Source organism: Anthonomus grandis, chromosome 14, assembly GCF_022605725.1.
Source record: "Anthonomus grandis grandis chromosome 14, icAntGran1.3, whole genome shotgun sequence".
In the NCBI taxonomy this organism is placed as follows: Eukaryota; Metazoa; Arthropoda; class Insecta; order Coleoptera; family Curculionidae; genus Anthonomus; species Anthonomus grandis.
This window is the reverse complement of record NC_065559.1, coordinates 19,095,254-19,121,717: the sequence shown is the minus strand read 5'-3', so window position 1 is coordinate 19,121,717 and position 26,464 is coordinate 19,095,254. Positions and strand designations below refer to the sequence as shown.

Here is a 26,464-nt window from a genome sequence, read left to right as displayed (position 1 = left end):
ATGGCCATCCTTATAGCGTTACAATCGGTGACTATTTTAAAGTGTAGTCCCAGCAAGTAAACTCGAAACCTCTGCAAAGAATTCACAACAGCCAAACTTTCTAGCTCGAACGAATGGTATCTTTGTTCTTCTTTGGTAGTTTGTCGGCTATAATACATTACAGGTCTTAGCCTATTGTCGGCTTGTTGCTGCATTAGTATACCGCCGAGACCAAGCTTTGAGGCGTCAGTATGAAGCTCTGTATTTAGGCAAGAATTATAGATTGCTAAAACGGGTCACTCAATTAGTTTTTGTTTAAGTTTAATAAAGGCGTAACTCTGTGCTTCTCCCCATTCAAAACTAACATCCTTTTTCGTTAAGGAAGTCAACGGGCGTGCAACTTGAGCAAAGTCTTTTACGTATTTTCTAAAATAGCTGCATAGCCCAACAAATTGACGAATTTGGTGGACATTTTTAGGAATAGGAAAATTATTAACGGCCTTGATTTTCATAGTGCCCGGTCGAATACCACTGGCACTTATCTCGTGACCAAGATAATCTATATGATGTAAAAAAAAACTGGCATTTTGACAGGCGTAAAGTAACTCCTGCATCCCTAAAAGTTTCAAGTACATCAGCGAGGGCTATTAATCCAGATTCAAAACTTGGGGATGGCACAAGTATGTCATCCATGTATGCCAGAGCTGTTGAAAATCTCATTGCACCTAAAATCATCCGGCGTAACGAATGCTGTTTTCTGTATTGAGTCCTCCGCTATTTTTATCTGGTGATATCCACTAGCCATATCAAGCGTAGTAAAATACCTACAACCTGTGTAGCATTTTGAATGCATGGAATCCCTCTAGCAACAACTTGGTCTTGAAAATACTAATAGTATTTTCTGTGTTCAGAATTGGAAGTCTTAAATCTGACGTAGAAGTCACACATCTTGGAACAATGGATTCTTTTGTAGGCTCAAAAGACTTTCGAAGATCCAGAAAAACGTCACCATCATAACCATCCGAATTTGAACATCGCACCAAGCCAATGTGATTGGGTGGAATTTTAACACTTTTTATTGCTCGCAAAATTATTTTTTTAGGTGGCAAGCTTTCGAGCTGAGTTAATTCTGCCATTTCAGCATTTAAGAGTCTTGCATTTCCATCAGCATAGCTACAGCATTTTTTCCCGATATTTCGCATTGGCGAAGTAACTGCATTTTTCCAAAGTAGTATTCAGTCCAACTCTCATCAGGTAACTTAATGCGGCGAACTAGTTTTTTTATAGCCATAGGAAAATCATGATAGTCTGGAAATGCTTCAATCAGTAGTTGCTTCCATTCACTCCAAGTATGTTTATAATCATCAAGACTATTATACCAAGTTCTGGCTAGCCCTGATAATCTCGACTGCATATGATAGATCGTCGTTTTCTCGTCCCACCTATTGATCTGTGACAGCTGATCAATTTTGTCTAGCCACTTACTACAGTTCTCACCATGATTTCCAGGCGAAAATTCTGGGATACAGTCGGGCTTAATAGATAAGCGTATAGCGCCCCTATTGTCATTTTGTAATAACAGGTCTACCAATTCTTCCAGCTGTTTAATTCGTTTGTTCGATTCAGTTTCGTTTGCACCATAAACATCAGAGCGTGGACTCTCTGTGATGTTAGCTTCAGGAATGGTTTGTATGTTGTCCCAATTTGCCTGATTTAGTGACCTCCTGACCGTATCACGTCTGTGTGTAACGTCTACATCACGTACGTGTGTCAAACGATCACTATTTTGCGATTGAATATTACGCCTTTCGTTGTGGGACAAACTTTCTTCAAATGGCCTATTTGTATTATGTACTTGAACAAAAACTTTTTCTATAGGACGCTGTAAGCGGTTATCTACTACTTTACTAGGTACTGACACTGAGGAGAGTGTTTGATTACCACTATCTTTCGTAGAAATTGATTTGGAGGTATTTAAGTTATGTTCCGGAGTACTTACAGTTGTTTTTCTATGAGTTTTTCTTTGTTTACGTTTTCTTTTGTATCGTCCTGCACAATCACTACTAGATGAAGTACTAGAGCTGCTACTCGTAGAACTAGTAGAGCTACTAGGACGCCTACGCTTTTTACCCATGTTTTGTTATAAAGACAAACAATTTAAAAAAAAAAAAAGTTTCTTAGCTGCACGTACGAGTGCAGCAACAACAACTAACTTTATCCAACAACAACAACTAACAACAGCGAACAACAGCTTACACAACCGAACTAGGCCAAAATATTATTAACTCCAAAAAAATAACAGTAAACTTCAACACAATAAAACAATACATATAGTCACAAAATTACACGAAAACTGCTTCGGATAGAGCGTTTTAATCGCTCCGCTGCACTATAATAACTCACAAAGGTTTTAAACATAAAACACTTAATAATTATCAAAAACTTTAATATTATAATACGTGAAAAAATAGCCACATCGAGTCAAGAGCCGACTTGTTTACCCCCCAAAATCGCAACGACTGCATGCCATCGTTTTTACTTGAGCAGGCACGGTTCCACGATGATTCACCTACGTTCTCGGGTCATTTTTCGGGTGGTGTGATGATAAATTCCCAGGTCTTCGACCAGCCGATATATTCGTGATGCTACAAGAATATAATAATTATGTACCTATGTATTATAACCAACCGGGTAATATACGTAAATTTTTTTAATGTTTCGTATGTAATTAAATAAGAAAAAGATATCTACAATCTTTACCATCGCTAATTAATTTCATAAAATATTTTAATATAAATATTTTTGATTACACCAATTTTTAATTTTTTTTTACGGTTACGCCACTGGGCGACGCCGACGAAATATAGCCGACTGATATGAAATATTTTTGGACTGCCAGATGATGTCATTACGTCTTTCTCCTTTTATTAGTGACAGACGGAGAAGCCAATATCGCCGGCTCATATGGCGGGCGCATCTGATTGCACTCGTAGATACGTGAATCGTTTGATGCGATGTTGACGGTTTTCTGGCGGTCTCTCTCTTCTCTGTCTCTGTTCCGCTTACGTTAAAGCATAAAGACATGCTTGATCGTCAACAAACCGAATTTATGAATGAAACGTGTTGTCTCCCCTTATTTATATGTCTATGGGTATTCTACTTAAGCCTCTACAATTACAAATCAACTTGTGATAAAATTAATATTAAAGAAATAATTTGAAATACACTACTAAAAGCAACTAATTACTAACACTGTCAGAAAAATATTTTACCTGCTTTATGAAAGATTTTAGCTAACAGCTTTTGTAGGAAAGCGGAATCTTATTATATGTCGTAATGGCATTATAAAACAAACAACGGCGAAATAATGTTAGATGATTATGAGGCACAGAAAACAATTTCTAAGGTTCATGACATGTAACTCTGTTCTCTACATGTGAAAGGAAGTGAAGGGAGGGAGAGATGAAAACACACGAAGGGTAATTTCTGCGTAAATAAGGTAGCATAATAAGAAGATATAGTTTAGCAAATCTAATATAATTTAAATCGCAAATCCTTCTCCAAAACTAGTCCTAAATTCTTCCACTATTCAATATTTGAGTAATAATCTCCTAAGTGCAAGTCTAGATTATCATTACTATAATTCAAGTTACTTTTGTTTAAAAAATAGATTACGCCTCATTTAGAATTATTTTAAATAAACTTATTATTTTTTGCATATTTGTTTTAATAAACATTTATAATACGGGAACTAGCGACTGATTTTTTTAGAGAATTGAAATATAAATAACATTTTTATAGAAGGTTTTGAAAGTCATCTAAAGAATATCACAAATTATCAGATGGTTTTGCATGCAGGGAAACATGTCGACTAAATATTTTTAGCTGATTAATTTCATTATAACTACATTTTTACTAAAGCTGGCTTACCAATATTAAATATGCTAATAGAATTTATTAATGAACAGTAGTGCATAGAAGAAAACAATATCAATTGACAATTTCGGGTTTAAGGTATTTTTGTACAATATGATGTTCGGTCTCGTCATGCCCCAAGAGAGCTCATGACTTATGATTTTCTTAGGCTTCTTATTTTTCTTTTTTTAGTCGGTGGTTCTTTACAGATTTCTTTTTCCGCTTTAGAGATTGATGCACTTTCAGATACTCTCAGTTCTTCAACATCTTGGTCATAACTCTTCGGTTTCTTGAATACTTGGCATGGTAGGTCATCGATACCATCCGTAAAAATCATCCAAGGAGGAATAAATAACACAATATTTTATTAAATTACATGTTCCGGGAACGTTAAGTGAAATAGAACAGCTCCAATAAATTATTACATGCCATTCATAATGATATAATGCGATTTTTGGAAAATCAACGCGCGGTAACTCGATAACGAGATATTAAAAAAAACAATGCATACATCATTTTTGTAATTTTTTTTTGAGTGCTATAGGTTGAAAATATTTGAAACATTGAAAAAAAATTATTTTAGGACAAAATTTTGAAAAAGTAAATTTAAGCTCTCTCTATCTTCTATGCCTTTGGTTTTACAGAAAAGATCTTTAATAAGAATTCAAGGCAATTTAATCGTAAGCATTTTTTGTTTAGCACACTTTTCCTTAAAAGCCTTGGTTCTTGCAAAAAATCGATTACAAAATTTCAGTTTTCCAAAAAAGAACGGCGAAGAGCGCAACTTTATGCTTTTGGGCTTTTCATACGGAAAACTAACTTTTGGCAAAATATCAAGATTTCATCTATTTTTACTAACAAAAGATTACAGGTTGACCGTACTACAGCAGGTCATAAGTATGTTTCACGAATAAGATGTTGCTTTGGTATATTGACTATATTGTAAAACATATTCTTACTACACTAACAGCAAAAATTATACTAACACTATTTATTTATTTCAGTATATCAAATATGCCTTAAAGCATTTAAACCATTTATTTAATATCAAAACGAATATTTTAATATGATAAGGTATGTTCAGAGGTATGTCCAATAAATAATAAACCCACATTATGCTATACCATACTATTTAATTTAATATGTTTGAAATGCACGCATATAAATATCAAATGATTGAAATATCTCTTCTATTTCGTTAGCCTTTCAACTTAACCACGATGCTCTCAATAAAAACACAATACAAACACATAATGATTCTTCGTTATCGTTGACTATTATGCAGAAAATTATTTCAGCCATACCACCAATATGCCATTGAGTAACAATAATTTCGTGAGAGAACTTAACTCTTAAATAATCAGTTCTTGGCATTGCAATAATTGAATTTCATCGTACAAAAATACACAAGATAAGTACATATAAATATCTTTTTTATTATAAGGCACATTTTGCATATAGCTCTCTTAAAATAATTAGATCGATAATTAATGTTAAAGAAATTACAAGGTGTCCAAATATGGCAACGCCGCCACTTACAGTGGGAGTCAAAATGTAAACGGGTTCAAGAAATTTCAGTTGCAATGGAGCCGTTTACCGGGGAGCAACGCGTTTTTTGTGTACGTGCATTTTACCAAAACAATAATTCAATCGTGACAGCACACCGTCTATATCGCGCTCATTACCAATTACATGATATTCAATTATCACCTAGCCCTGATGTTATTAGAAAATGGATTAGAATGTTTGAAGCTACTGGATCCATAGTGAAAATTCATAATCCAGGCCGCCCACGAATCGTAAGATGTGCAGAAAACATCGAACGAGTACGTCAATCAGTCAGAGAGAATCTAACCTTATCTGTACGGAAGCGAAGTCAGACGACTACTCTCAAAAGATCATCTTTACATAACATTTTGACCAAAGACATTTTAATTAATTAAAACCGAGGGATTACAATACATGGTTAGAATTTGTCAATGAAATGATGGAACAATTCGTCGATTTCAATAACATTTTATTCAGTGATAAGGCTAATTTTCATGTAAATGGCCACGTAAATAAGCAAAATTGCAGGTACTGGTCTGACGTTAATCCTCGCACAAAACACGAACGTCCGCATAGCCCCAAAGTGGTCGTATGGGCTGCTATGTCTGTTGATGGCATAATTGGGCCGTATTTTTTTGAAGATCAAAATGGACGGGCACTTACTGTTAATACCGAGCGGTATTGTGCAATGTTACAAGATTTTCTTTCACTATCTCTCCGACAGTTTCAAGTTTTTAACTTAAAAACCTGGTTTCAGCAGGATGGTGCGACATGCCATACGTCAAATCGGGCAACTGAAGCTGTTCAACAATTATTCCCCAATAAAGTCATTTCAAGAAGAGGCAATATTAACAGGCCTCCTAGCAGCCCGGACCTGTCGCCACTTGATAATTTCTTATGGGGCTAGCTCAAAAGTAAGTCAAAAGTAAGTCTACGAGAACAATCCAGCTGATACAAATCAATTAAAGCCAAATATCCAGAAGCAAATAAGATTAATATAATGGAAAATGTGTGGAGTATTTATCAATAATCTTCGTTCTCGATTTAAAGAGTGCATACAGCGCAATGGACACCATTTAGACAACATTGTTTTTGGTTCATAAATTTCCATTGACTGTACATTAATTTGCCATAAATAAATGATCATAGAAATATGGTGTATTTGGTTTATGCAAACATCACATTGCTGATACCCTTTTTGGACACCTTGTATAATGGTTTATTTAAAAAAAGCAAACTAATAACTGTTCTCTAGTTATAATCTTTGTTCAATTATTTTTGCTGTTTTTCTTTGTTCCTAATGCATACTCAGCATATCTTTTGTACTTTAATCATTAGGGTAGATAAACGCATTTCTTCTCTAATTGTTACAAAAGCGGCATCTTATTCTTTCGATTAATACCTTTTTCGCGGGTACTCCATAGCAATGAATGCTTTTGTCGGTCTTTATTTTTTGACGCAATAACACTTCATATACCTCATCCCCCAATAAAATGTCTGTTTTAGAGGGCACATTAAAGGAAAAATCTGCCAACATTATATTAGAACAAATATTGGTGATTTTATTCAACAGAACACAATTTAAATTTACAATTCAAAAATTGAAAGTGGTTAACTTGATATTTAAATTCACATATTTTGACACCTTTTTCAGTGCCTTATTAATTTCTACAAGTGACATATTAACCTCACTCACATTTATTTTTAATAAAGACACTAATTCATTAGTAATAAAATTTAATTTGGACCCCGGTCCACAATGCTCGAAGCTCATGGTCATTATCGTCACAGTCATTTATCAAAACTGTGATTGCTGACTAACAAGATTTCGCCTTTACCGATATTTGATTGCCATAGTATTAACTTTTTGATATTTGATTTGACATAGTGTTGACAGAACTGACATAGTATTGAAGATATTTTTCCCCACTGGAGGCAGTTCAACTTAGAACATTAAAAGGCTAGAATTAGCAAAGCCGTGGAACTATGGGCAGTTTGTTTGCTTTGATTTCTGTTTGCTCATCTTTGCAACATCTATGATACAATGATTGCAAAATGCTTATATAGAAATGGAAAATAAAAACACTTTATAATATCATAAAAATTTGTCACTTATTTTAACACACGTAAAACAATACTATTCCTTTTTAATAAAATATGAAGCATTTTTTATCATAAAATATGATACGATACTCTATAAAGTATCTATAATTAATAGATTATGCTTTAAATTATAAACAATATTGCTGTTTATGAACTCTTTATGCGTTTTTTAAAGTACTTCATTAGAGTAAGGGTACTTATCTAATAAAAAGCATTTTTATGGAAATTAAATATTTTATAATTACTATAGATTTCTTTATAAGTTTTTATTATTTTACGTTTATGACGACGGTGGTCTCTTAATATGATGTTCTGACAATATCTGTATTTACTTGTGAAAATATCGGCTTAAAGCGCCCTTTTCGGTGCGGCACAAACAGCACAAATTTTTGCTATCGTAATAGTTGTAACAGCGCAGAAACACTGAAATGACCCAACCTTTTGCCTTATTCAACCAAAAATTAAAGAAAAAACACTGAACTTCACAAATGCCACAACATAAAGCCGTTTGTCAAAATGACATTTCGCAAGATGACATCAAATTATGCTTGCGGTGTTGCCATTTCAAATTTTTTAGAAGCGGTCTTAAGATTAAGATTGTTTATAACTTTTTTTTGCTTTGAATATGTTACTTTTGCGCTTAGAATAACGCATATCTATTTCTACTTTATATTTTTGATCCAAAACATCAATTAGTTAAATTAACATTCTGATATGTTTTGCTATATAGCTGAAAATTTCCTCCTTTGAACATGCGTATAAACTTGACAACAGAGAATCGATGAATATGTTTGTAATACTTTTTTTACAAGAAAAGATTGGATAATTAGAATTTTTTATTTGGTATTTTTAACACATGCAAAAAATATACTGCAGGTGACGCTCTCTGCAAGGTATAGCGATTCCGTAAACGGATTTCAATTTTTCGTTTAAAAAAACCTCTTCACACTAAATTTTAATTTAATATCTTATGAAACTGATGATCTTATGAAATGATTTTATATTTTTCATTTTGACGCCCTGTATATTGAATACCGAGCATAACGAAAGTCGCATTATTTTGATCCATATGTGGCCACAATGTGGCCGGCGGATTGGTTTTCTTTTTCGGGACACCCTGTATATTTTATGACTATTATAGTGTTATTTATCAATAGGTTATTCACCCATTGATATTAGGGGGCCATAAAATGCTCAGGTTAGATTGAGGGATAAGATGGAGTAAGCCCCTCTGTGTATCGAGTTAATGCCTAGTTAAAAGACATTATCTTTAAGGCCATAGAAATGGGTTAGCCTTAATAGGGTGAGCCTTATAAAGGGTGATACGGATGTTTTTAAATTCTCATATTTCAGGATTTTTACCTCAAGAAAATTTACTCACAACACGCTTTCAACAAGACTTAAAGATCGAGTGACAGTGATAAGCGACAGTCATTTCGAATTGACAGCTGACAACCAACTTGACAATCCAAACCCGATAATAATAACCCATTCAGATGTATCACCTGAACCAATTTGTTCCGCAAAGAGTACATAAAGGCGAACCCACACCTGCATAACGCAACGGAAGGATGTGATCGGTCGAATAAATAAAACAGGTTCGATATTATTTTCGATATCTATATTTGTTTGGTCGATATATTTGGATACAAGTTTATTTTAGAGTTGTAAATATTAAAGATTCATTTATATTGATTACTTTTTTTTTAGTAAATTGTTTTATTGAGTTAAACACGCCTCCAATGAATACCCTTGCGAATATTTGTCACTACCGAAGTTCTAATAAACTATTCATAATGATAACTTAAAAATTAAATTATGGAGGTTTTGTTGTGTAAAGAAAAGTGTAAGAAGGAACGTCTTCTTCTAGAACTGTAACCAAAAAAATTTAAGTTTTAGTCTTCCAATCATTTTTTAATGTTGGCTTAACGACATTCGGTAGGCACCCATTAAGAGACCACGCTTTCCAAAAGGTTAGATTAAGAGCACGCGTAATAGCACAAATACTTAAGAGCTTTTACAAAGGCTTGACATCTTCTTCTGTCAATTGCAACATTTTGCACCATATCGTTGAAATTGCTTTTTCGATTAGGATACATCTCCTGATAAATCCTTGGGCCTTCACGAGTATTTATCCGTGTAATGTTTTACGCCATTATCATGTCAGCGCACTCTTCTTTAGTATAAATAGGCATAGTAAAGTTAATTAGTAAAAGCTATAAGAAAAGCCTACAGAAGCGTGTGTATCAAAACAACGATAAATGAATCGAATAATGCAAGAGGGGAAGTTCCAATAGTAGAAATACTTAAGCTGCTAATCAGGCGAGCATAGAACTCACATTTACTTTTTTTTTTTAATCATAATTTATTGTCACCAGAAAATAGTTAGGTATTAATTTCATTATTAATTACTTGTTAGTAATTACTTTAATCTATTTTATTCAAAAAAAATTACCATAAGATTAAAATTCTTAAAAAAATTGGACGGATTATATATCTAACAGTCTGTAAAAATAGGCTGCATATGCATACACAATTTTCCCTTCTTTATATTGCCTTTAAAAAAAATATATTTGGGATATAGGATTCATAAGAGTATACATAGAAAATACTTTGTCTTGCGCCAGTTATTAATTGATTTATTACTATTAAGTTCTTTAATTTTTAATGTTGAAGTAACGAAATAGTAAGCAGTAGCAACACTGCTTAATATTTCAGTCTGGTGTTTTCGATCGTTAGAATGTAAGTAGTATTGAATTAGGAAAGCTATTAATATTGCCAGAATTGCAATTTAATTTTTTTTTCACTAAATTAAAGTCTCCGATTATAATAAATCGTTATAATTTACAAGTTATTTATGAGATACAAGAATATTCTATAGGTTTTCATAGGATCGTAAAGAGCCACTCAGCACAATATATGAATATTGAAAACATGAAAATTAATATTTATAATTTTCACGTTATACCTACTTTTAATGGCGATTAATACACCACCTCACACCAGCTTATTTGGATTAACAATTATATTCAAGATTGTTATGGTCACGATTTGCCCTAGAAAACATTAAACGTGTGCGAGAATATTTGTTTCACTTAAGTAATAATTTTAATAATATTAATTTAATATATGTTAGCACAAGTTAGATAAAGGGATCGGCACAACTTCTTTTTAAAAATAAATTTTATTTAAGAAAAATTACAGATACGGATTTACGTTACTATTGACAGAACAAGTAAGAATGAGGTAAAATACAAAAGTACATATATTTATAATCTGCGATATTCATGGTCGTGGGACAATGCTGACATCGACAATTCCATGGGTTCCCTGGAAGTGACCATGGAAGATGTTCACATAACTCCTCCCTCCTCAAGTCAGAAAATAGGGATATTTTCTGGATTTGGGGCTGCTCGTTCCGCATCCTTTGGTGTCTTTTTCTGGCATCTTTGGATAGCGGTCTTCCCTTTGAGTAGACATATGATGAGTAGTACCAAGATCAGGATTGCTAAGGTACCTACTGATAGCATCTGGTATTGGACCGGTTCTTGGAAATTTCTTGTACAGGTGAAAACTGATTGATTTGTCTCGAGAGCTGGTAGATTTCATTGAAGTATATTTCAGTAAAGTTTTCACTTCTCAGAACAGAAGGATCAGAAAAGTTTACTATTTGTAGTACGAGTGACCTTCCATACTGGATCTTGAAAGTATTACTAAATTTCTTTTGATCAAGTTGGATAGTGCACTTACTGGGCATCTTTAGTAAAGTGGGTCCATCCAGATCGAACGATTGATCCATATTACACTGGGTGGCAATTCTAACTTTTTGCTGGGGTAAAATCAGGACCTCGTCTGTAGTCACTTGCTCAGCAATGGATTCGTCAACATAGGCTTCAATGATCTGGCAACTAGTGGGCTTCACATTGTCCAGGACTTGGAGGATGCGTACGTCACGTGGATAGAACTCCTCCTTGCAGTAAAAGGCATGTTCCAGGAAAGGGCAATCGGTTGCTTTAAACTGGACCTCTTGCTTCGTTCGTGCCAAGTAATGGTATTTAGGGATGATTAATTGGGAGTTTTGGATTATAGGAAAAAGGCGAAGGAATGAATATGTTGAGGTTTCAAGATTGGTACGTGAATAGCAAAAATTATTTTGTTATCAGAGAAATTTACTTGAGTTCCCAAAAATTGATAATAGTTAATTGGGTTCTTAAAAGTTGGCAACTGATCTTTGTTATAAATTGATTTTAAATAGCCCATCATATTTTCTAATTCATAGGTGGATATAATACTATCATGTAAAGCATTTAGTTTTGCAAGCATAATGGCGTCCTCTAAATTATCTACAAAATTAATAAGATTTTGATAATCTAAATTAATTTGAAACAGGTAAAGTAAGAGTGGAATGTTCTTCATTCTAGTTTTCCTGCAAAGATTTTCGTTTTTTAATTTTTGGAAGTCCGGCAATATTTTTATGATAAGAACCCTTTTTAGTGAATATTTTAATACTACTTTGAGATTTTATGGGGACTTTTTTGAATTTTTGCATGTTTTTATTTCTTAATTTTGTTCTTATAAAAGCATTTTTCTCTTGAGAAAAGTCCAGGGGTTCTGACCTCTTTTCGTTACACTTATTTATAACCTTTTCCTTAGTCATCGCATTCCTTTCTCGAATCTTGCTAAATAATAATTTCGTGTTATCTTTATGAGACTGTACATAATTAGATATAATTACGTGGTCGCTTAAGTCAAAGGGATTCGTATTATTTATATGGCCTTTTATTATCTCGAAAGGTGTATGCTTTGTTACACTATGAATAGAGTTGTTGTAACCTAATACGGCACGTTTTATCGGCTGGTCAGCTGTGCAATGACTGTGTTGTTCTTTTAGGCACCTAAAATGTTCGATTAAAGTGGAATGAAACCGTTCTACTGGTATATTACTGTTACTATTTTTTGAGGTGGTGAAATGTAATTCAATTTTATAGAGTTTACAAAAATCTTCAACTTCTTTATTTTTAAATTCAGTACCTGAGTCTACAGTTATTTTCTGAGGCAAACAATAATGACCTTTAAATTAAAATAGGCTTTCTATTATAGAAATTCCGGTTAATGAGATTAAGGGGTAGGCTTGACCATACCGCGAGAAGGAATCAATTATGGTTAAAAAACATGCATTTGAAATTTTAAAGGTATGCATATAGATGTGTTCGAAAGGTTTTGAACTTGTCTTTTTGGTCCTGTGTGAAGGTTCGATTTAGGAATTATAAATAAGAATGCCAAATGCGCTTACACCATTGTATATTACTCTCTTCGATGATATCTGGTATATTAGTAGTTATTTAAAAACAGTGTTCAGTGTGAATTGGTATAGAGATTAAATTATTATGCAGTCTTATTTGCATTGTCCAATTAGAGTAGTCCAATTGACATTGATATTGTGTAATAAAATCTCTACCAAGAATTCCATCTGCTGGTATGGGAAAATTATCCTCAACTATGTGAAAATTTTGTCTTAAAGAAAAATTGTCAATAAACATTACAGTTTTAGTAGTACCTATGGAAGTTATATGTCCTTTTGTAACACCGTTTATCCTGCTAGCATTTGCTCTGTCAACTATTTGGTTTTTATCGATTTTTGTTCGCTTAATTAAAGAAATATCGGCACCAGTATCTACGATTAATGTTATTGTTTCATTTTGTGTCATTTGGGTCTGAACGACGATAAAATTTGACAACGATAGGTCCATGTTAAAAATATTTATTGCTCCCCCAATGGACCTGGTTGGGGTGATAATTCGTTTCCCGAATTATCTGTCTCAAAGCTGCGCACAGAATAGTTTCCTCTGCCTCGTTGAGAATAGCCCCTGTGACCTCTATATCTGCTATGGCCACCATGATAATTATTATGGATAGGAACTTCAGGATTTCTATTAAATCCTCCTCTTTTCCATTGTCCTTGCGCCCTAGGATAATGACCTCTATAATTTGGATTTCCTCTATTGTTGAATCGATTTTGTGTAAAAAGGACTGTAGAATTTTTTGATTCAGTTTCGATGCTAACAAACTTTGTCAAGGCGTCTTGAGTTGTGTTGAATGTGCCTGCTTCCATTATCAACCTGGATCTTTCTGAGGTTGCATTCGATTTTAGGGCTTTAACTGCAATATTAGTTGTATAACCCTCTGCTACATTTACTGGTACACCTTCATTTATGTACGCTCTTTTTAAGCTTGTTGCTAAAGCTTCTATATGTCAGATGCATATTTTGATGTATCGCTGGATCCTTGTTTAAGAGCTAATAATTTTGCCGAAACTAACTGCGAACTTTCACCCTTAATATTGCTTGTTAGTTTTTGAATTATAATTGGTATGGTATCATTATCGCCAATAAGATCTCTTGCTTTACCAACTAATTTAGTTTTAATAAGAGCCACGGCATTTGCTTCGTGCCCTTCGCAATTTTCTTGGATTAAAGTTAGTGCGTCAATAAAAGATCGAAGTTTATCCGCTGAGCCATCAAAATCATTGCACAAAACCCTGCTGGTGAAATTAAAAAAATCAATTTTAGTCATCGCCATTTTGCCAGTTTCAATTTTAATTTCAATGTTTGTATTTTCTTCGTCTGAACCCTCTGAAGAGTTTTCACTGTCAATAATATCCTCCTCAATCACGTTTGGATCAATTAGTTCAGTGCACGATGTAGGTATTTTATACGAAACATTTAATACTTGATATACCCTCACTACTTTATCTCTTGAGACGGAAAAAATTTTTGTAATCATGTAATACAAGTTGCACAAAGGTATTATAGTATTTAAGTAAATTATCCCTAACTTCTTTTTTAATTTCCTCTGATTTAGGTATTTTTTTCTTAAGAAGAAGTCTTATAAGACTCTTTTTGATTCGTTAGTAATTAATATTTTTAAATTTGATAACTTGGTATAAAGTTCTTCCCAAGTTGACATACATTGACATATGAACATTGAACATAAAAATAACTAAATTGAAATAAACTAAATTTAGCCTAAATTACGGTAAAAAAAATCTAACATAATAGTAGTACATGAAAAATGTAAACAAAAATCCAACATAAAAATTATTATTCAGCTATATATATGTAATACGTAACTGTATAATATATTATTTAATATATTATAATATTATAACTTTCGATTACTTTATGAACTAATAAAAAAAATAGTTTTACCCCCAAAAATATTTTAAAACTGCTAAATAGCCAAAAAAAATCTTATTCTAAATATACACAAATAAATAAAATTACATACCAACTATAATATAACATTTGTGTGGTCCATGTCCTGGGACGGATGCAAAATCTCCATTACATCTCCTTCTTCCATCTTCCAATAAACACATTGCTTCTTCTTTCACTAACACGAACTCACAAACACAAACCACTATGTAATAGTCTTACTTAGACATCACCAACTGGAGCTTTTAGCATAAGACTTCTTGACAAGTCTCTTTTCATGTTTCTGCGGTAAGCCTTCCTAATTTTTAGTAACACCAAGGTTATAACAGCCACAGTGATTATATAAAGCAGAATACGGATATCCATAGGGACATTTATAGCTTGTTCTTCCACTATAAAATTGGAGTTTACAACACCTGTGTCCGTAACTTCAGCATGCTTGGTGTTAGTAGTACCCATATTGACTCACACTGTATGTTACTGTACATTAGCACACTTTACAGCAACTAGCTCCCATACTTTTACTACTCTTACTGAAAAATGCACTAAAAAATGGTGTGGCACTGGCAGGATCGCCATGTGAAGGTTCGATTTAGGAATTATAAATAAGAATGCCAAATGCGCTTACACCATTGTATATTACTCTCTTCGATGATATCTGGTATATTAGTAGTTATTTAAAAACAGTGTTCTACATAATTGTCGTGCATACGTGTGCAATAGTATTGCATAAATATTTAACAATAATAATAATTTATTCTATAACAAATTAATATACAGTATGATACTTGAAAATAAATAACATATATCACTATTATATTATTGTACCACACCTGTCTCAAGGTTTATTGACCAGGTGAATAGTATTGTGCAACTTGGGAGTTGATTTTTCGTGATTAAGGTTGGGTCTCAGGGAAATAAGAGAATAGTATTGACATCGTTCTGTTGGCATTATGGTGTTTAATTACATGGCGTCCTCTCTCTAATTATTAGTAACTCACCCTATCCGACTGTAGCTGGAGCCACCATAATCTTGCCATTCTTTCTTTATTCTCTTTCTGGCACATTAGGGTCAGTAATCTAATGTTTTTTTTAACCCTACACTGTGTATTATAATTATATAAACAAACAAATACTTACCTATAATAAGACACGAGAGAAAATTACGATAATCGTACTAGTACAGTAGCCACCCCAATAAATAATAAAATAATATTTGTTGATGTAAGTGACATTTGACAGCCTTTTTTATTTATGAATTAATCCGTATTTACATATTTGATATTCTTGATTTGCGTGTGGAAATTTGTGTTTATGACCTAAAGAGGTAATATAATTCCTTCTAGAGTGCTTTAAAAGTTAAAGAATTTGGTTAATTAAGGCTTTAAATGTGAATTAATAGCATATATAATGATCAACGTGATAATCAAGTTAAGCCAGGTATAATTGTGAATTATATGTAAGTAGAAAGAAATTCTTAATAATTTTTTAAATTTTACATTTTTTTACTTCATTCTCACTTTTTTATCAATAATTGGTTCAAACTCAATATGCTATGTAAAGTCAGTTTTGGATTGGGGTTATTGGTAAATGACTAGCACTTTTGAGATGTGAACAAAATAAGTAAATAAATAATTAAAATGTGTTATTTTTTTAGGTCATTATCGAGTGTACCCAATCAAGTGCTCCCAAGTTATTAAAAATAAATGTAAATAAACAGTGTGTTAGACAGCTCACATAATTTATTTAATTTTATTGTATTAGTAGTCTTTTATTAGTTAAAGCGTTGTGCTAGTGCAAACGTTAGTTCTAAAAATAGTCGATTTGTTTATGTGTTATGGTTTAAAATAATCTAAAATACCTACGCTATAATATATTAAGGAAATAATTTTAATTTAAGTTATAAATAAATGAACCAAACCTAAAACATTTAAATTAAATTAGTAGCTGTTATTTAAAAATAAAGTAGGAAAAATGTTTAGCCTAGAATACTTAAATGCCAATATTGTACATTTCTATTCTGTTTTAAAAATATCATAAAATATTTTTTGCTCATTTTTCGCTCAGTCATCCCAGCTCGCTTTTTAAATTTACCTTATACTTTCATGTGACAAAGAATTTCTCCAAACAGTATATTTCAAAGGGAAATTTCGGTGCTATAAAATATATAATATGTACAAAGATAAAAAAGGTTTTCAACCAAGTATTCGAGCGCATAGTGGAGCATACCCACATGACACTCCGGAAAAGGGACCCAAAAGGCAGGCACACAAAAACTTCGTAAATTAAAGGGCAGAGTCAAGTATAATTAAACGGCAAAAAGGACCTCTTCAACAGTCATTAACCGACTTATTTTGTAAAATCCCAGTTATTTTACGTTTACAAAACTATTTTTTTAACGTTAATGAAAAAGGCTTTCGCCTCAAGGGTTTACTTTAGAACTTTTAATTTAATGGATTTAAGCTTAAAAAAGTCTTAGAAATTAAAACAAATTAATTAAACTAGTTTACGCTTTGTTCTTATAGCCTTTAAAAACACACGCTCTAAATACATTATATAAGGTATCATAATTATTATATATTTATATTATTATAAATAAGATTGAAGTTTAATTTTTGCACTGGGTATTGGGAAGTATTGGGAAAAATTTTTATTTTTAGAAGTTTTTATTTTTATATATTTATCAAATCCTTTATTACACAGATTCAATAATGAACATAGCATACGTCACACTCAAGCCTAATCTAGATATAAAATAATACTTTTATAATATCATTATCAAGCCAAACAGAACATATACCATAGCAATACTTATTAAGGTAAAATTGAAGACAAAAAACTACAAATTAAAGACTAAACTGATACACATATAATATATATTGACCAAACATTTTTGGTGGTAGATGTTGTCCACTTGCATCGCCCGGTTCAATACCACCACATAGGACTTAGGCAGCGTGAAGTCGTTCCATGGAACTCACGTTTCGCCGCCATGTCGATGTGTCCGGTTTCCAAAGGGGAAATGGAGAAGAAAAGTAAATGCATAATGGCGCCCTCACGACCAAAACTTTCCGGAGGTAAACTCGCCTCCCATTCGGATCTCCGGGCGGAGGCTGATCGGGGGGGTCCATCAGACGGATTAAAAAGCCTAAAAATCAATTTCTGCAACATCAGAGGCCTAAACACCAATATTAATGCAGTACACCAACACCTGCAATCAAATAAGCCTCACATTCTGGCATTGGCAGAAACAAAGGTAAAACCTTCAACAGCAAATGTTCACCTCATTTATCCTGGATACGATCTACACACTCGATTTCGACTAAACTTTGGATTGGCAGTATTTGTCAAGAACGATTTGAGTTGCCAGCGGGAGGAAACGCTTGAATCTGCGGACTTCGACGTCATGTGGTTCAAAATAATAGCAAGTGGTGCCACGAAATTTATCTGCTGTATCTACAGACCACCAAGCGACACCCAATATAGACGGCTCTTTTTGAACCTAGTTGATTGCATTAACCATCTGCAAATTGACTACCTAAGCGCAGAAATCATCGTCATGGGTGATTTTAACGTTCACAATATCAACTGGCTGCGCTTCTGCAAGAAGAACGACGATGAAGGACGAGAAGCTGAGCTATTTGCCACCATATGCGGGCTTACGCAGCTTGTGGAGGAACCTTTCAGAATCCCCGATCGAGACGGCGAGTTCGCGAGTCTCCTAGATCCTAGATCTGGTCTTGGCTTCAGACCGTGACTCATACACTGTATCAGTACATGTCCGCCTAGGAACATCGGACCACAAATTGATAACAGTCTCTTGCCAGTTGGAGGTTAAAACGCAGGATCCTCCGATGCCGCGGAAGGTATGGCACTATACATCAGCAGAGTGGAACAATCTTCGGGAATTTTATCGCTCATTCTCTTGGAAAAAAGTCTGCTTTAGAACCAATAACATATCAGAATGTGCAAACCAAATTACACAGACGATCTTGGCAGGAATGGAAGCTTATATCCCTTTTTCTACTAAATGCGGATCAAACAACAAGCAAGGGTTCAACCTGAATTGCAAAAAGGTAGTAAACACTAAAAACGCAGCATATCGCAAATGGCGTCAACATCCTTCCATCGAAAATCGGAGGAACTTTTTAGCCTCCAGAAATAACTGCAAGCGAATTATTGATGAATGCAAAGAGAGTGTCAACAACAGGATCAAAAACAAACTGCTAAACTGCCCAAATGGAACAAGATCTTTTTGGTCGATATCGAAAGCCGTTAGTCAAGGATTTGCTAAGTCGGCCTTGCCACCCCTAACAGCAGATGATGGTTCTATCGCGGTAACAGCAAGGGAAAACGCCAACTTACTGGGTAAACTCTTCGCGTCCAATTCTACTCTGCACTCGCAAGGCAAAACACCGCCATATTTGCCAAGGGTGAATTTATCGATGGGAGAAATTTCGTTTCCCCAACGAATTATAAATAAAATTCTTAAAAGCGTAGACACCAATAAAGCTTCTGGACCCGATGGAATTCTAGCCCTAATACTAAAACGTTGTGCAGACGAATTGACTCCACCCTTATGTAGACTGTTCACGGCATCGTATAAGCAGGGCCAATTTCCAACAAGCTGGAAAACTGCTCGAGTGCAAGCTGTACCCAAAAAGGGTAAGAAGACGATGCCCTCCAATTACCGCCCGATTGCACTTGTTTCGGTAATATCGAAGATTATGGAGAAAGCAGTCTAATCAGCGATCATCAATACGGCTTCTGAAAGCTTAGATCCACCATCGATCTTCTCCGTCCACAAGTGTATGACGTAGGCCATGGAGAAGCACGGCGAGTCCCGCTCAGTCGCTCTTGACATTTTCAAGGCATTTGACAGAGTGTGGCATGAGGGACTACTAACCAAGCTCTTCTCAATCGGCATACAAAACTCATTATTAAATTGGATCAAAAGTTTTCTTGAACAACGAATAATCCAAGTAGCCGTCGATGGATACCTCTCCGACAAATTTTAATTTTAACGCCGGAGTCCCTCAAGGATGCATTCTATCCCCCACCCTTTTCTTGATATATATCAACGATTTGCCAGGAACCACTGTCAATCCAATCTACAGCTTTGCGGACGATAGCACATTTATTTCCACATTTAAGTCCGTCAAACCAACGACAGCCGCAAGTTCTCAGAATCTTAAGCAGCAACAAGTAGCTTCAACCAACAACGATATTAGAACAATCTTGAAGAGGGGCAATAACAATTTGGTCAATGTTAACGCTAAAAAAACGCAGGCTGCAGTATTTACGATGAAGACTAACCTTGGTGGCCCGGAGCTGGTTATGGCAGGGAAAACATTGCCAATGAAATCATCTTTACATCTTCTAGGAGTCGAGGTCACCAACACTGTGTCCTGGCATGACCACGTTGCCGAGGTCGAGAGGGCGGCTTCCAAAAAACTCGGAGTGCTTTTCAAAATGAAAAAACTTTATACACCAGAACAGCTGCTGACTCTTTATAAGGCTCAAATACGCCCTTCCCTCGAGTATTGCTCGCATGTCTGGAGCTCTGTACCCAAGCATACTTTAAACCTGCTGGATTCTATACAGAAAAGAGCTATTCATCTTATCGACAAACCAGAACTGACAAAGAGTCTGGATAGTCTGGAGCACAGGAGAAAGGTGGCTGATCTCTGTTTATTCTACCCAATTATCACGGTAAGTGATCCTCTGAGCTGGCAGGCCTGATCCCACCCAGAGCTGTTCCGGCAAGAAGGACGCGTCTAGCAGTTGCGGCTCATCAACATCGAGTCCACCTGCCTACCCCAAGGATGTCGCTGTATCGGGATTTATTCATCTAGAGAACATCTTCTTTGTGGAACGGGCTTCCACCTCACATATTTCCCGACGCATACAATCTACAGCGATTCAAGATAAATGCCCACAAATATCTTCGCGCAAGCACCACTCCAAGAGTGACCATAGGACTTTCCTGTTGTGGTTGTATTTACCATAAAAAAAAAAAAAAACCTGCGTATGAATTTTCAAGTTCAAAGATTTAAGGAGAAAAAATTATTATGGCAGTATAAAGGATTATCTAAAAGTAGTTGTTTTATTTAGATTTGTTAATACTGCTGATTATTTTTAAGCTGATTGGTAACTTATTAAGTGTCTTGGGCGACAAGAAAATTGCACTCTTCTCAAACATAACCTATGTTATTGGTCAGCATACCTATATGATGGTCCGAGTTTCTTGCGCGAATTTATGACTGTAGATTTTTGTGAAAACTAAAAGTTTATAGAAATATAAGGAAGAAAAAGGATATACATATGTATAATGCTTTCCAGATAAAGGGGCAGCATGTTCCAAAGCACCAGTCCCGTCTAGGGCTTTAATCATAAGTTTTTGGGGAATTAGTTAATGCTTCAGTTCAAAAGAAGCTCCATAATTAATGATTTCTAAGTAAATGAAGAGTCTAACTATAAGCAAATCTACCTTACGCGATAAGTTGCTTACAACAAAGCACAATATTTCCAGGCCAAGCTTTTTGCGAGGTTGGAACCTCAAGTTAGTGTATTGTAAATGTGTAAGCTAAGAAATTTAGTGGAGTCTTAATTTTTTAAGGATTTTTATTAGTTAGGGGATTAACTTTAAAGTGCATAACAATAGAATTTTAGAGGGCGTTTAACAGTTAACAAGTCTGCTTCCACCAGTTTAAAAAGTTCATAGAAAACTCCTTGTAGCTTGCAACTGCATCGATGTTCTAATTTCGTACAATGATTAACGTTTTCAATACCAGCCGTTATCTATCCACTAAAGAATGTATTTAATTTTTTCTAGTACTTTCGGTTTTGTTGTCTTCATCCAGTTTTTCTCCAACACAATAATCTTTTTGTCCACGTCTTCTGTCTGACGAAGTGTCCTACCCAAGACCATTCAGTGTTGGATATTTTTTCAATGATGTCAGTGAGTATCGTTTGTTGACGAATGTTTTCGTTTCGAATATCGTCGCAAAGGCTGATGCCTATCATAGTTCTTTTCATAGCTTACTCTTAGTCTGTAAGCGCTTTGTACCATTACCGTCATTGCCTCTAGGCCATACGCATTGACTGGCAAAATGCATCTATCCCTTTTTAGACTGTTCGGAATTTTGCTCTTAAATATATAGCACAGTTTACCAAATGCCGCCCACTTATGTCTGATTCTTCTCAAAATTTCAGCTGTTTTTTCCTGCTGTTCTATACTGAGTCTCATGGTTATATTTCAAATATAGATACTTTTTAATGTTTTTGATTTTTCATTGATTGACCATACCTTTTTGTTTTTTCTTAAAATTTCAGTTTTTGAAAAGATTCGTTTAAAGTTCCACTTTTGCATATACATGATTCAAGCATTCTAAAGTTCCTCTGATGATGAGGTAATGATTACAGCGATTTGCCGTTCAGCCCAATACCATTTTGCTCTCAATCCAGCATCTTGAAAACGTCTTCTAGCAACAGTGTAAAGAGTTTTGGAGAGACAGTAACTTCCTGTCTGAACTTCTCTTGCCATTTTGATTTACTTCATTCTTATCATTTCGTCTAATTTAATAATCATTGCAACTATTTTCTAGACGAATGATATTATTCCCAAATATCTATAATCTATTCTGGCATTATGTAAGGCTTCTAGAATGGCGCGTAGTTCTATAGAGTCAGAAGCCTTCTCATAATCTATGAATTCCTCGTACATAGCAAAGTTATATTGGGTGCTTTTCTTTATATAACTACGCGGATGGCTTGGAAATGGTCAACCGTACTATATCCATTTGTGAAACCTGCCTGCTCTGAATGTTGGTAGAAATCCAACTTTTCCATTAAGAGGTTTGTCAGCACTCTTGTCAATAATCCATAGAAATGAGATAAGAAAATGATATAGCGACAATTTTAGAGTGCCGTTTTATCTCCTTTTTTGAATAAGTGGATAAGTTGGCTACAGCTGTGGTATTCTCTGTTTAATAATGCACCTATCAATGATTTCTTATATTCTCTTCAGTAGAGATTCTGCACCTAATTTAAGCATTTCTGTTGTCAGTCTGTCTGATTTCTCCAGGTGTCTTGTTATTTTTAATTTGGCACAAGGCCTTTCTTATTTCGTTGACTTCGGGGATTTCCTCTGAATCCAAGTTAGTAGTCCAATCTATGTAGATGTACTGTAAGCATTGTTTCTGTTGTTAATGCAAGGTTGACCTTTAAATCCATGAAATCCTATTTCTGCCTCTTGCTTTATTCTTTTTGAGTATTTTGTGGAATTTCTTACTATACTTTCATTTATCATATTTGTGTTATAAGTCTTGATCCTTTACGTATGTACCTTGTGGATATGCTGGGGATTCTAGTGCTTTTCAATTTTGTTGTGGTTTTTCTGGTTCTATTAGTCGGGAATATCGTGTATTGTACCAGATTATCTAGTAAGAATTACTCTGCGTTTTGCGCGTTGGATAGTCTTTGGTCTATATCCAGTTGGTAGTCAAGAATGTTCTCGGGAGTGAGATTTGGATGTTGACTATTAGTATTCATGAGTTAGTGCATATTCTAACTCTAGCTGTTCTATGACTGACACATCCTCAGTAGCCTGCTTTTAATTATATAGGATATGATGATGATTAAGATATTATCTACAAATTGACAAATGTGGGAGTCTTGTCTAGTTATATAATTCAATACGTTAATACAGACATAAGAAAAACAAGTGGGGAGAGAATTCCTCTCTGAGGAACTCCAAATTGCATATCAAGTCTTGAGGACTTAAAAGGATTGTTTTCTATTTTATTTAGTATGTTTTTTATTTAAACGCACTTTTCTCTATCTGATATATAAAACATTAGCCAGTTTAAAAGTGGTCATGTGCAAACATGTGGTAAATACCATAATTTGGTGAATGATTCGATATTTAAACTATTATGTGGTATGCAGTTAAAGCAGTAAATCATAGACAAAGCAGTTTTTTCAATTTCACTGACCGATAAAAGGGAACATTATCTTACATAGTGACCCATGGTAATAATAAACTTCTTACGGTTTATAAGTTTAGTAAGATCTGAATCTCAACGAAGTTATTGCTTGTTGCATTGTTCCGTTTACGATATGATAATTATGTTTGTTATGTTAATCGCTGTTTTATTTCAAAATACAATCGTTATTTAAATGTAAACATTATTAACCTTAGTTCTAAGGTAAATAAAAAGACTGAAAAGCTTTGAAAAATTTGACAAAAAAATTGTGTTAATCAAGATGCTAAATTAATTTAAATTATGAAATGCTGGAAAATATTTCTGTGTTGATATTTAAAATAATATCAAAAAATCTTCGTATTTTATAATTTAATAAACAGGGATTTAAAACAGATATTCCAATGTTATCGAATTTTAATTAGCGCAGTCGATAGCATTGTCAGAGAATTAATATTGCATTAATCGCAAAGATCGCAAGTTAAGAGTATTTTTAATTCAGCTGAATGCATCGTGAATTTAACTAGATTTTATAACAAACTCAAGAGATTGGTACCATTTGTACAGTTTCGCGAGGAATTGGACTTTGAAATAATAGAAAAACTAAATTACCACTTAAACTCTTTCCTTTTCATATAATCAGATTTAGAATACCATGAATCACTTGATTTATCCCATCTTCCGATGTTGACAAATCAAGTGATGAGATCAAGTGAAATGTTTTCGATTTTACCTTGCGCAGTCGGTAGGATAGTTATACACTACTCATTTTATATATACTAATAATGTTATCCTTTTTAGTTTCATCCTAGTTTGCATTTCATTTTTCTTTTTAATATTTTCATTATGCCTTTGGAATTTAGTGAAGCGATAACGCTGTTCGTTTTAGATTACTTCAACTTTATATGTTTTTTTTACGAGTTTAATATTTTAATATATAGGTTATGATTTAATTTGATTTTTAATTCATGCGGCAGAAGTCGGGATAAATCACACTGATCGGACATTTCCTACGGTACCCTTCTTAGCTTTCTCTACGTTCCATTTTGAATTCTGTTTAGTAAAAGGGGCTGGAAAGTTGAAGAAATGCTAATGATTTTTAATTTGTAACTAAAATTTGCTGTTTTAAGGTAAGATACATTAAGTATTTGATAGCTAACCATGGTCTAATAGTTAAGCTGAGAGTACACATAATATCAATCAAGAAATAAACAGGCAAACAAAAAAGATGCTGAAATTGACATCCTCCATACTAACTCTTTAACTTTTTCAAAAATAAATATTAATTGTATAATTTTTAGAATCACTATTTTCAGACGTTTTGAAAAAAACCATGTTGGTATTATGGTTAGGGGTAGTTAATTACCTTAAGATTTATGTGTGTAAGGAGTAGGGAGTTAGTAAATAGTAAATATAACCAATTGCCATGGTATACCCCACAATGTTACAAATGCACTCAATCTTATTAGAGCAGCATACCTTGCGCCATTAGTTCTAAATCTGGATAAAGACAAGACAAAAATCTAAAAATAATTCTTTACATTATTACATGAAATTAATTAGGCGTAAATAGTTATTATGATTTAAATTACTAAAAAAAAATTCTATGAATACCAGCTGATTCTATGAATATCTAAGATGAATTGAATGAATGACCAAGCAATATTAATTTTTCTGTAGAACTGGATGATTCAGGCATAACGTATGTCCTCTATTTACTAACGCACAAAACGATATCGGGCGAAATTCAAATGTAAGTATTGGCTTAATGGTAATTGTAGAGTTGGCACTCACACTCGTAAAGAGCTGTTCATAATATACACTGGACAATTTGTTTAAAGGAAACCTAATTCGCAAATTGGTAATGTACTTCCAGTTGGAACTATGTCAGAAAGTACCATCATTTGGAACCTGGAAGAAAAAATCAGTGATAAGAGATCGGCTGCCCCACGCATCTCGTAACTACTATAATCGCCCACAACCACGGTCTGAAAAAGACCAGAATCAAGTTTCTGTTGGGCGCCAAAAAACTAATTCTCTCAAATAATTGCATCGTTGCTGGCGGAAGAAGGACCGACAAACCCATCTTGAAAGCCGGTCGTACTTACTACAAATGCAAGGTGAAGAGGAACTATTGACCGAAGGCACATAATGTCGCTATAATCTCCGTTGAGCATCCTCATCCTCCGTGGTGGTAACCTTCAACCCATTGGTAAAGCTTCGAGTGGTAAAAAAGAAATTTTGTCCGGTCGTAAAATTTCGTATTGCTTCCAGAAGGACTGGTTATAACTTAAAAGCCTTCGGTCTTATAATAGGCATGTTCTGTTTACATTTTTCGCTATTGTTTTTGAAAATTGCTTTTTGCAAAATCCAAAAAATCTTTTAAATTTTATGCCATTTAACACATGTTAATATTTTAAATTATAAGAATAATATCTACTCTTCTAAGTGATACTACAAAATAAAGAGGTAAATAAATGTCTGAGATAACTTATTTTTAAAACATATTTTTTCTGAAAGGATTATTTATCATAAGGAAAATATGGTTATATAATTGGGGCTAAACGGTAAATTTATAACTTCCAGCCGCAATGTCTTCGTTCTATTAAAATCCCCCAAGAAATGTCGTTCATTAGCCAAGCTAATGGCAATTAAAGAACAGCGAGCGGTAATGTACATCTATCTTCATTAGAAGACACTACTGGATAAGACTCGGATTAT

General features: G+C 34.0%; 1 pseudogene; it reads left to right on the top strand.

The window, feature by feature from the left end:
- On the top strand, positions 1-26,352 carry LOC126744775 (60S ribosomal protein L8-like; annotated as a pseudogene).
- The last annotated feature ends 112 nt before the right edge of the window (positions 26,353-26,464 follow it).